This window comes from Pipistrellus hanaki (assembly GCF_964339955.1).
Source record: "Pipistrellus hanaki genome assembly, chromosome: 15".
Taxonomy (NCBI): domain Eukaryota; kingdom Metazoa; phylum Chordata; class Mammalia; order Chiroptera; family Vespertilionidae; genus Pipistrellus; species Pipistrellus hanaki.
The window spans coordinates 43,267,611-43,280,018 of record NC_140517.1 but is presented as its reverse complement, the minus strand read 5'-3'; the positions used below and the strand labels follow the sequence as shown (position 1 = coordinate 43,280,018).

Sequence of the window (12,408 nt, the reverse complement as noted above, 5' to 3'; positions counted from 1 at the left end):
CCTTTTTTACTGCAGCGTAATATTCCACTGTGTAGATGTACCACGGTTTTTTAATCCACTTATCTGCCGATGGGCTCTTGGGCTGTTTCCAAATCTTAGCTATTGTAAATGATGCTGCTATGAACATAGGGGTGCATATGTCCTCTCTGATTGGTGTTCGCAGTTTCTTGGGATATAGTCCTAGAAGTGGGATCACTGGGTCAAATGGGAGTTCCATTTTCATTTTTTTGAGGGAACTCCACACTGTTCTCCACAGTGGCTGCACCAGTCTGCATTCCCACCAGCAGTGCATGAGGGCTCCTTTCTCTCTGCATCCTCGCCAACACTTGTGGTTTGCTGATTTGTCGATGAAAGCCATTCTCACGGCTGTGGCATGGTTGCATCTCTCAGCTAACGAGTGACTTTGAGCACGTTTCCACACGTCTCTTGGTCTTCCTTCTATTTTCTTTCGAAAGTATCTCTTTAGGGCGGCAGCTCCGGCGCCTGTGTGGGAGCAGCAGTGGCTGAGGCTCAGCTGCTGTGGCGCCTGATGCGAGGGGGTGGGCAGAGACAGGGACAGCTGTAGACCTCCGCTGATGCTTTCACGGCTGGGCGCTGGGCTCCTGCTGGGCTGTGGAGGCGGCTGCAGCTGCGGGAGGGGCGAGGCGCGCCTGGGCCTGAGGGGAGTGTCGGCCTCGATGTGAAGCGCGTGGGTGCGGCCATGTTTCCCCGCCGGGACTGAGGGGCTGCGCGACAGTGCCCGCCTTCCAGCTCTCTTCCCGGGCCCGCGGGCGTGGGGTGGGGAGGCTTCTCAGGCGGCCTGTTGGGGCGGTGGATGGGGAGTTGAAGAGCCGAGCCTGGGAAGCGCCGCCATCGCTGTCGCAGCCCCTGCGCTCAGAGCCCAGGAGGCGCCAGAGGAGAACCCCAGCGCGGCAAGGCCCGGATGCAGCGCAGCGCAGCGCAGGCGCGTCCCCCTGAGGCGCCCCGCCCCGCTCCGCGGCGCCCCGCCCCGCTCCGCCGCGCCCCGCCCCGCTCTGCCGCGCCCCGCCCACGCCCCGCCCCGCCCACGCCCTGCGGCGCCCCGCCCACGCCCCGCTGGCTCACCCCTGCAAGCGCTGTGGCCTTGAGTGCCTTGGATTAAGGAGGAGGAAGAAGGCGGCAGCTCCGCGGAGATTGCTTTTCTGATAGTTAAATCGTCCATCTGAAATTATTGCTACTGATTCTGGTGATTCTTGGACGATATATGCAAGACGAAACAAGTCTGATCATTTTAAACCTCCAAAGGGCAACCCAACTGGACTTACCATGTTGAGCAACAAAAAGAATTGAGTGAAAATACACAGAATCCATCATTACGTTCTGGAACTGTTATTGATGGTAGATGTTTTCATCATGCTAATGCACATATACCAATTGTAAAAACAGTGGCTCAAAGGAAAGAATATCCACCTCATGTCCAGAAATTTGAAAATAATCCACATCATGTCCAGAAATTTAAAAATAATTAAGTTGGCCCCAAGGTGTTGATCCTATAATGAAGAAAACAGAAGAATCTGAGTCATACTTGGAGTCTGAAATCAAAAGGAAAGTACCACAGAAATGTCACAGTTTATATCAATCTACTATTCCTGTGTCTCCTGCCTCAAAAAAACGTTTAACTGATATAGAGGATTTGCCCAGAAGTTTCAGACAAGCTTCTTTTGAATGAATCAACTGGTCCGTTACTGAGAACATCAAATCATCAGCATTCTGGAGGACAGAAGTCACAAAACACAGCATTACCACCCAACAAGTTTTTATACATATATATATATATATATATATATATATATATATATATATATATATATATAAAACTTGTTGGGTGGTATCTATATATATAGATAGATAGATAGATAGATAGATAGATAGATTTTATTGATTTTTTCAGAGAGGAAGAGAGAGTGGTAGAGAGTTAGGAACATCGATGAGTGAGAATCGTCGATCAGCTGCCTCTTGCACACCCCCCACTGGGGATGTGCCTGCAACCAAGGTACATGCCCCTGACCGGAATAGAACCCGGGACCTTCTGTCCACAGGCTGACGCTCTATCCAACGAGCCAAACCGGTTTGGACACCCAACAAGTTTTATGGCAACAGTGTGGGAAAGGTTCCAATTGATATTATTGTAAGTTGTGATAGACAGAATTATTTACAGGCCAATGGGAAAGTCGTTTTACCTAGGGCTAAAGGAGCCAAGACCACAAGTCTAAAAGAAAGGAAAATAAGCTTGTCAGACCTGAATGATCCAATCATTTTGCCCAGTGATGATGATGATGATGATGATGATGACAATGACAGGACTAACAGAAGAGAGAGCGTATCTCCTCAACCTGCTGACTCAGCATGTTCTTCCCCAGCACCATCCACTGGAAAAGTAAAGCAGCACTAAGTGAAAATACCGGTAGAGTAGAGCGTGAACTAAGAAGCATTCCAGGAGATTCAGAATTAATTACAGTTTCGTTCTGTGCCAAGAAAAGCAAGAATGAAAGATCAGTTTGGTAACTATTATCAACACACCTCTAAAATGTCACAAGGTGATTGCTCCAGAAACTTTAGTTGATCCTGTACCTTTAAACTGCCCAACTTCCTATGGCAGTGTCATTTTAAACTCAAAGTATACAAGTAGGGACACTCTTTCAGCTATTATAAAGAACCTGTAATTTTTTGTTTAGATGTTATCAAGATACCACTAGAAGAAGCAGAAGCTGATCCAGTAGGCTTTACTTTAAATACCTCTGATCTAACGAAATGTGAATGGTGTAGTGTTTGTAAATTACCAGTAGTATTTCTTCAGACGATGCCACCGGTTTATGAGAAGCTGATGCAAATGAGTATGGATGATAAAGTTTGGACTCTTTGTAAAAGAATGCATAAAGTTAACAAATTTGGAAGGACAGTATATAATTTTAATTTTTCAAAATGCCCTTGATGCTCAAGCAAATATGATATATGAAAGTATCATTACTGAAATTGGTATAAAGAATAATGTATCCAATTTTTTTTTGCGAAAATTCCCTTTGAAGAAGCTAATAGAGAGGATCAAAGGAAGTTGTGTTAAAAAGAAAACAAAATTAAAAATGTACCCCTGGAATCTAGAGTACAACTTAGAAGCAAACAATTTCAGTTGTTGTTGTTATTGTTTTTCTTTCTTTTTTTAAAAAAATATATTTTATTGATTTTGTACAGAGAGGAAGGGAGAGAGATAGAGAGTTAGAAACATCGATGAAAGAGAGTCATCGATCAGCTGCCTCTTGCACACACCCTACCGGGGATATGCCCGGAACCAAGGTACATGCCCTTGACCGGAATTGAACCCGGGACCCCTCAGTCCCCAAGTCGACGCTCTATCCATTGAGCCAAACCGGTCCCTGCTGTTGTTGTTTTTCGGCTGAAGGAGAATTTTTTTTTTTTTTTACCTTTTTTTATTTATTAAATTATTATCTGTGTACATATTTTAACATCCCCCCCCTCCCAAACATACCCTCCCTCCTCAGAGTTTTGTGTCCATTGGTTGTAATTATATGCATGTATACGAGTCCTTTGGTTGATCTATTATCTCTCCCAGATCTCCCTACCCTCCCTGCTGTAATTTGACAGTCTGCTTGTTGCTTTACTGTCTCTATATCTATCTTTTGGTTCATCAGTTTATAATGTTCTTTATTATCCATAAATGAGTGAGGTCATGTGGTGTTTCTCTTTCATTGACTGGCTTATTTCACTCAGCTGAAGGAGAATTTTTTAATGATGTTATTATAGACTTTTATTTGAAACTAGAGGCCCTCTACACGAAATTCATGCACAGGGGTGTGTGTCCCTCAGCCCAACCTGCACCCTCTCCAATCTGGGATCCCTCAGGGGATGTCCGACTGTCGGGCCTAAACAGGCAGTTGGACATACCTCTCACAATCCTTGACTGCTGGCTCCTAACTGCTCGCCTGCCTGCCTGATTGCCCCTAACCGCTTCTGCCTGCCAGTATAATCACCCCGTAGCCACTCCCCTGCCGGCCCGATCATCCCCAACTGCCCTCCCTTGCATATTCCCTCTTTATTAGATAGGGTTTTTTTCTTTAACATATTGGACAGCCCTAACTGGTTTGGGTCAGTGGATGGAGCAACGGCCTGCAGACTCAAGGGTCCCAAGTTTGATTCTAGTCAAGGCTATGTACCTTGGTTGGGGGCACATACCCAGTGAAGACTGTGTGGAAGGCAGCTGATTGATATTATCATAGATGTTTCTAGCTCTCTATCCCTTTCCCTTCCTCTCTGTAAAACATCAATTTTATATATATATATATATATATATATATATATATATATATATATACACACACATACACTTACGATTCCTCCATATCTGCCTGGCTGGTGTGACTCAGTGGCTGAGAACCCAGGCTGGACCAGGAGGGGATCTCTGCAAAGGTCCGCGCGCTGCTGCCAGCTTGAGACCCCAGGCTGAGGTGGGAGCCCGATTGCCGTGTGGGTCGCATGCTGCTGCCAGCCTGAGACCCCAGCCATAGCATTTGCAAGCGGCTGTGGGCAGGGTGATGCAGGGACATTTCCACCCCACCCTCAGCCGCTTAGCACCTGCACTCATAGGCTCCAAGGTGGCCAGGGGGCATTCTGGAACCCCTGCCACTCAGGGCCCAAACATGGGCCTACAGGCTAGGAGCGGCCTGGGTCTGGAGGATGTTTCCAGGACCCAGACCACTCAGTGCCACATATGCAAATTAACAACAATCTTTGTTGGGTTAATTTGCATACTCCCTCTGATTGGCTGGTGGGCGTGACTGGTGAGCGTGGCTTGTGTGACGGAGTGGTGGTTGATTTGCATATTGCTCTATTATTGAGTTAGAAAATCACAAATCTATGTCCTCTTGTCTGGCTTTTCTCACTCAACATTGTGTTTATGAGATGAATAAATTTGAAGTTATTGTATATGACTGAGGTTCAGTTGTTTTCATACTGTTGAGTGTTTCACTGTATGAATTTTATTTTTATTAATCCCATTATTGGTGAGCATTTGCTTTGAGTCTTTTATGCATTATGCTGGAGTGAGCATCTAGATATGTGTCTTTAGGAGAGAACACATGGGCAGTTTGCTGTCAGTATCCACCCAGGAGCAGAACTGCAGGTTCATAGGACATTGAATGTTGATGTATGGTAGTTGCTGCCAACTCTAAGCCTCAGTCTATGACATCTTTGTCAGCACTTAGATTGTCCAGGGTCTTCACTTCAGCCATCTGCTGGGTCTGTTGTGCTTCCTCTTTGAGATTTTAATTAGTGTTTTCCTGATGTGTCATGAAGTTCCACATTTTTAAAAGTATATATTTTATTGATTTTTTAAAGAGAAAAAGGTAGAGAGATAGTTAGAAACATTGATGAGAGAGAAACATCAATCAGCTGCCTCCTGCAAACCTTCTACTAGGGATGTGTCCACAACCAAGGTACATGCCCTTGACCGGAATTGAACCTGGAAACTTTCAGTTGGCAGGCTGATGCTCTATCCAATGAGCCAAACCGGTTTTGACAGTTCCACATTTTTTCATGAGCCTTGTGGCCATGTAGATATCATCCTCTTTGGTGATTCAAACCTTTCTCTGTTGGGTGGTTTGCCTTCCTCTTTTTGATTCATAGAAGGTCCTTGCATATCCTGAGTCTGAAGTCTTGGTCAGACAGGCAGATTGCAAATGGCTTCTCATGTCTGGGACTTGCCTTTTCCTGCTCTTGATGGAGTCTTTTGAGCAATGGAAGTTCCTAATTTCAATATTTTCCACTGTGTCAAACTTTTTCTTTATGGCTAGCACTTTTAATGTTCTGTGTTTTGTTTTTTGTTTGTTTGTTTGTTTGTTTTTAATATATTTTATTGATTTTTTTACAGAGAGGAAGGGAGAGATAGAGAGCTAGAAATGTCGATGAGAGAAATCATCGACCAGCTGCCTCCTGCACACCCCCCACTGGGGATGTGCCCGCAACCAAGGTACGTGCCCTTGACCGGAATCGAACCTGGGACCTTTCAGTCCGCAGACCGACGCTCTATCCACTGAGCCAAACCGGCTTAGGCTTTAATGTTCTGTTTAACAAATATTAACAAATACTGCCCATCTCAAAGTTATGATAATACTTTCCTATGTTTTTTTCTCTCTCTAAAAATGCTATTTTTCTGCCTCTCACAGTTTGATTTACTATCCCTATGCAACTAAATTTGTGTATCATGTGAAATAGGCATCAAAGTTTTTTGTTTATTTATTTTCTCTATGGAACAAAGGAACTTGCTTAGACTTTTATTGGTATTACATCAAAACTATAAATGAATTTAGGGAAGCCGAAACCGGTTTGGCTCAGTGGATAGAGCATCAGCCTGTGGACTGAAAGGTCCCAGGTTCGATTCTAGTCAAGATTGTGGGCACATCCCCAGTAGGGGGTGTGCAAGAGGCAGCTGATTGATGATTCTCTCTCATCGATTTTTCTAACTCTCTATCTCTCTCTCTTCCTCTTTGTAAAAAAAAAAATCAATAAAATATATATATTTTAAAAAATGAATTCAGGGAAAATTGGTATTTTTATAATACAGTGTTTCCAATCTACTCCAACCTCTTCCTGAAGAGACTACAAAAATCAACAACACACGCCCACCTGCATTGTGAAGCCAGTGTGACCATGACACCCAAATCTGACAAGGACTTTGTAAGAACAAAAGACACAAATATTCACTTAGAAAAATTAGCAAATCAAATCCAACAATATATAAAAATAAAACATATCATTTTAGAAATGCAAGTGTAGCTTAACATTTTGCAAAATTAATTCACTCTATCTATAGGAATAAAAAGGAGAAATAATGACCCATTATCCTTTGTGTAAGTGCAGGAAAGGTATTTAATAATAATAGGCACCCATTTATGATTTTTTTTAAACCCTCTCAGAAAACTAGGAATAGAGGGGACTTCCTTAATTTGATAAAATCCTACAGCAGGCCAGCGAGCCCACGCTGGTGGATAGAGGGCACAAACTCCCCAGTGGGTAACGTGGCTTTGGAAGGCGGGCTTTCTCGCGATGGGTAAGTGCAGCAGCCGCAGCCAGAGCCCGCTGCTCAGCACCCTGACCAAGGAGCAGAAGAAGCATCCCTTCTATGACAGTCGGAGAACTCAGATGCTTCAAACTCTGAAAGTGAAGCCGAGAGTGAACCAGAAGAAGTTTCTGGGTACCACAAACTACTCGTCACATTAAAGAGTGTTTCTGAGGAAGGTGAGGAGGAAGAGGAGGAGGAAGAAGACTACGCTCTAGCTGAGGCAGAAATGAACAGCGACAGTTATGTCAGTGTGGAGGAGGAGACAGCAGCAGAGTTTTGCTGGGATGCAGGAGAGTAATGTCCTACATGCTGACCCCAAGGGAAAAGATGGGGACGAGCCACCTGGCACATCACAGCAGGAGTCCCCGGAGGAGTTTACAAATACAAAAACACGAGTCACTTTTCAGCCTGGAAACCAATCTTCTTGAAGAGGAAAGTGGAGGCCACTGTCCTCTGAAAGCATCACAAGATCCATTTCTACAACACGTCAACAAGGAACTGAAAGAAAAAGAGATTCAGGCTGTTGTCACAAATCCCAAAACTACCCACGAGCTAAACTGGCCCACTCAGGGTCAGCTTGTCTTTTTTTTTTTTTTTTTTTTTTTTTAATATATTTTATTGATTTTTCACAGAGAGGAAGAGAGAGGGATAGAGAGTTAGAAACATCGATGAGAGAGAATCATCGATCAGCTGCCTCTTGCACACCCCCCACTGGGGATGTGCCCGCAACCAAGGTACATGCCCTTGCCCGGAATTGAACCCGGGACCCTTCAGTCTGCAGGCCGACGCTTTATCCACTGAGCCAAACCGGTCTCGGCCAGCTTGTCTTTTCATCCAAGTTTCAGAAGTTGGAAACATTTAAACCCCCAAAGGACCTGGACCTAAAGGCACTTCATCTCCAGAAGCCCCTGGAACCCACCTGGACCAAGACCAACAGCCAGTTTCTCTCTGGCCCCCAGAAATCAAGCAGCCCCTTCACACCGTTGCAGAAAGAGCTCTTCTTGGTTATGAATCCTTACCAGGACTTGTTCTACCCAGAGAGGACCGCCCTGAAGAATGGGGTGGAGATCCGCCAGGTGTACTGTCTGCACACAATAAATCCCGTCCTCAAAGCCAACACCCAGGTGCTTGGCCACAACAGCAGGTGCCGGAGCCAGGAACCTGGGGTGGGCGACGGTGATGACTTCAGGGACCAGGGGCTGAGACCCAAGGTGCTGGCAGTGCTGCCCTTCCGGGAAGCTGCTTTGCGGGTGGTCCAGCTCTTCATCAGCCTCCTTGAGGGTGACAGCAAGAAGAAAATAATTGTGAGCAACAAGAAGAGGTTTAACAGAGAGTATGGCTCCGATCCCAAGGAGAGACCATCCAACCTGAAGATGCCTGAGGACTACAAAGCTGTATTTGTTGGCAACATCGATGACCACTTTAGGATCGGAGTGGCACTACTTCAGAGAAGCATCCGGCTCCATGCCCCCTTTTACTCCTCGGACATTCTCATTGCCTCCCCTCTGGGCTTGAGGACCATCGTTGGCGCAGATGGGGAGAAGAAGAGGGTTTTTGACTTTTTGTCTTCTGTTGAGCTTCTCATCATTGATCAAGCTGACATTTGCCTGATGCAGAACTGGGAGCATGTCCTGCATTTGATGAACCGCCTGAACCTGCTGCCCTTGGACTGACATGGAGTGGACTTCTCTCGAGTGCGGATGTGGAGCCTCAATAATTGGTCCAGACACTGCTGTCTGGGGCTCTGCAGTATGCCCAGGTCCTCTCTGTGTTCAACAAGTTCTGTGCCAATGCGCAAGGCCAGGTGGCTGTGAGGAACGTCCCGCTGACAGGCTCCATCAGTCATGTGCCTCCATTTCTTTTCTTTGTGGCCTGCCTCTTCTCTGCATTTTAGCTGCTTCCCTGAGTTGATGGAGTAGCTTTGTGTGGTAGGTGTCCTAGCAGGGCCCAGTAGCTCAGCCTTCCCAGTTACCTGAGGTGGACAGTCTTGGTGCAGTCTTTGTGGGCTGTGTGTGCAGTCTTGTTGTTAAGCCTTGCTTGTTGTTGGTATCACTTTTGGAGAGTTGATCTCCAAGCCAATTGGCTGTGAGGATCAGCAATGTCTCAGCTAGGAGGGCTGCTGTGTTCAGCTTGGATGGGGCGGAGCCTTGGGGTGGCACAGACAAGCCTTGGTTTCCCATCAGCCCCGCCTTAAGAGGTTCCTATTTGCCGAGTCCCGCAACACTGGCTGCTGGCATGCACACCACTTGGGTGAAGGCTGTTCTGGAGTTTTGCCTGCTCCCTGATAGTCAGTTTCTTCCTGGATCAGAGTTGGCTATCAGTGCCTTTGTCTGTTCTGGAGTTTTGCCTGCTCCCTGATAGTCAGATTCTTCCTGGATCAGAGTTGGCTATCAGTGCCGTTGGGAGGTTTTGTTTTTCTCTCTGTTGAGAAAGCCAGCCACTGGGAGGGCTTCTGTGCTCTGCGTGGATGGGGCGGAGTCTCGGGGTGGCGCAGACAAGCTTTAGTTTCCCGTTAGCCCTGTTTCTGAGTCCCGCTGTAATGGCTGCTGGCCACACGCACCTCTGAGAGTTTTGCCCATTGTCTGACAGTCTAATTTCTCCTTGACTGGAGCTGGCTATCAATATCTCCTTGACTGGAGCAGTGCAATAGGGAGGTTTTGCTTTCCTCCTGAACAAGAAAGCTAGCCATGTGTTAGCTGCCCACCCTCTCCACGCTCGCCACGAGTAAGCCGGCAGTGTATTCGGCGGCTGCCCTTTCCAATTGCACAGATCTCCGCACCTCCACGGCTCCTGAGGCTCAGCGTCCTTTCTCTTCCCTTCCTAGATGGTAGAGCTTCCACTTAGCCAGCCTTCTGGTGGTTCAGGGCGATGTTTGCTCTGTTTTCCAGGTATAATTTTAAAATTGTTGTGGTAGGCTGCATTTGGATGTTTACCTTATGCTGCCATCTTGGTTTCTCACATTCCAGACTCTTTCAATATATTATATTTAAAAAATTGAGAGTCCGGGCAGGGTCAGGGGCTGGAAGTCCATCTTCCGTAGCTGCTTCCAGCTGAGAGGGGGCATAGTTAGGGGTCTCTACCCAGAGTCTCAAGGATTCTGATGCTAAGTTCTCTCCCACCTTCTGGTTGGTGAATGCCTGCAATCTGTTCTGCAAAAGACTAGTGACACAGCTCATAAGAAAGGGGGTAGGTAAAGAGGAAACTTAAAGAAATAGACACCTAATGATGGGAGGCTGGATGAGGAGTGCAGCAGCCTGATTTCCCAAAGGGACTGGTTGGTGAAGGTCTCAAGAGCAATCCTGTTGAGTCACTTGGGAGGTAAAGGCTGGTCCTGAGGCTGACACAGCATCACTTGTCTGGTTTTGCTGCTTGTCTGAGCCTGGAGCTGAAATACAGCCTGTGGGGTAAGATTCTTGGGGAGGTAAAAAGGTGGGGCTCCTGAGTGTAACCCAGATTCCAGTCAGGACCATGGGCAGAAGGTCCGGCCAGGAGCTGCGAATTTCTAGAGAGAGAGAGTTTAATTAGATGGTCTTTAAGGAAGTTGTTGCTCTTCTGGATCTTACCCGATGAATGTGGGTGGTAGGGTATGTGCAGTTTCCAGGAGATGCCAGAGATTATGTGTGTTATCAAGGTCTCAGCCACAACCTCAGCAGTTTCCTTTCAGGTAGGGAAGGCCTCTGCCCACCTTATCAGGGTGTCTACCATGGTGAGCAGATATTTGGTCTTCTTGTGGGGAGGCATATGGGTGAAGTCTGCCTGCCAGTCCTGCCCTGGGAGGTGTTCCCTTCATTTCATGGATAGGAAAGTTGGGCTGCGGCATCTGCACACGTAATGCAGGAAGAGCAGGCACTCATGACTGCCTCTCGCAGTGTGGGCGAGATGAAGAGGGATGAAGGCCATCTCCAGGGTCCGCTTGAGTGTTACAATCACGTAGGAGGTTTTCCCACGTTCCTGGGGGTCCAGACACAAGCTTCCATCCACAGAGTTGAGCCAGGATTAGAGAGAGGAAGATCTGAGAGTCCCACCCAAGGCTGAGTGAGGGCCTCTGATGACCTCAGGGCAGGAGTGCTTTGCTGCAGTTTGGGTGGAGGCAGCAGGGAGGAGAGTGGCTGGGTTCAGGGCTGGGGACTGGGTCAGGGAGATGTCAGGACTCTCAAGGAACAGGAGATGGAGTTCCTTCATGTGAGAGGAGGCAAGGAGAGATCAGGATCGGGGTGACAGAAGATCCTGTGGTCTATGATGGAGAACACCTGTAAGGGTAGCTGGAGGCAGATCTTCTGGGCCTCCTTGATGAGAACAGCAGCTGCAGCCAGAGCCCAGAGGCATGTACCTTAGTTGCGGGCACATCCCTGGGAGGGGGTGTACAAGAGGCAGCTGATGGATGATTCTCTCTCATCGATGTTTCTAACTCTCTATCCCTCTCTCTTCCTCTCTGTCAAAAATCAATAAAATATATTATATATATAAAAAAAAAAAGAGGTGACAATGAGTGATTGAGACTGTATTGTAGTGAAAGTGGGAGGGAAAGGGAAGGAAAGGAGTAGTAAAAGCCAGGGACCTGGATAAGAGGTCAGAGACGGAAAATTCTGGTTTAGCTTAAGAAGTATCCAGCAACCTTGTCCTGTCAGGCTTGCAGACTGAAGCCTCACTTTCTTGATTTGAAAAGGGGCAGGGAGAGGGAGCAGGCTCCACAGCCACAGCTGGTTCCCAGGCTAGCCAGGCCTCTAGCCACTTGAGTTCCAAAGAGCACATTCTTCCTCAAGATAAGAGGAGATAAGGAGAAAATGCGTTTACAGTCCCAGGAATGGCTTGGCCTTTTGGATTGAGTGAGTGAAACTGAGGTAGGTTACTGAGGTTTGGGAAAACTGGGTTTTATGAGGGGATGCATGGCCGGGCACAGAGGTAGAATGAGAAGAGAGAATGGGGGATTTTGAGGTGGCTAATGGCTGTGAGACTGATCTGTCAACCCCCATATTAGAGATTGAGGAAGGGACAAGGATCCCAGCGAATTTATTTATTTATTTATTTATTTATTTATTTATTTATTTATTTTAAATAAGTTTTTATTGTTCATATTATTACAAATGTTCCTTTCCCCCCACCCCCACCATTGCTCTCCTCCACCAGGTTCCCACCCCACCCTCTGCCCTTTCCCCACTCCCCATTGTCCTCATCCATAGGTGCACAGTTTATGTTCAGTCTCTTCCCACACCCCCCTCTCCCCTTTTCCCCAAGAATCGTCAGTTCACTCCCCTTCCATACCTCTGATTCTATTATATTCAACAGTTACTATTGTTCATCAGATTTTTTTTTTAATT

General features: G+C 46.7%; 1 protein-coding gene, 1 long non-coding RNA gene and 2 pseudogenes across 4 annotated transcripts in view; all 4 read left to right on the top strand.

Annotated features, from left to right (window-relative positions):
- Positions 1 to 12,408, top strand: part of LOC311633529 — a 211,137-nt gene that overhangs the window by 137,587 nt on the left and 61,142 nt on the right. The gene's annotated exons all lie outside the window — the stretch shown is intronic.
- The window catches only part of OPA3 (outer mitochondrial membrane lipid metabolism regulator OPA3), a 115,909-nt gene that overhangs the window by 48,848 nt on the left and 54,653 nt on the right, over positions 1 to 12,408 (top strand). The window lies entirely within an intron of this gene.
- Positions 1,228 to 4,011, top strand: LOC311633810 (sentrin-specific protease 6-like; annotated as a pseudogene). Its single transcript has 3 exons — positions 1,228 to 1,771; positions 2,105 to 3,144; positions 3,996 to 4,011. The product of its transcript is annotated as a sentrin-specific protease 6-like (transcript).
- Positions 7,075 to 8,984, top strand: LOC311633809 (U3 small nucleolar RNA-associated protein 25 homolog; annotated as a pseudogene). Its single transcript has 2 exons — positions 7,075 to 7,666; positions 7,912 to 8,984. The product of its transcript is annotated as a U3 small nucleolar RNA-associated protein 25 homolog (transcript).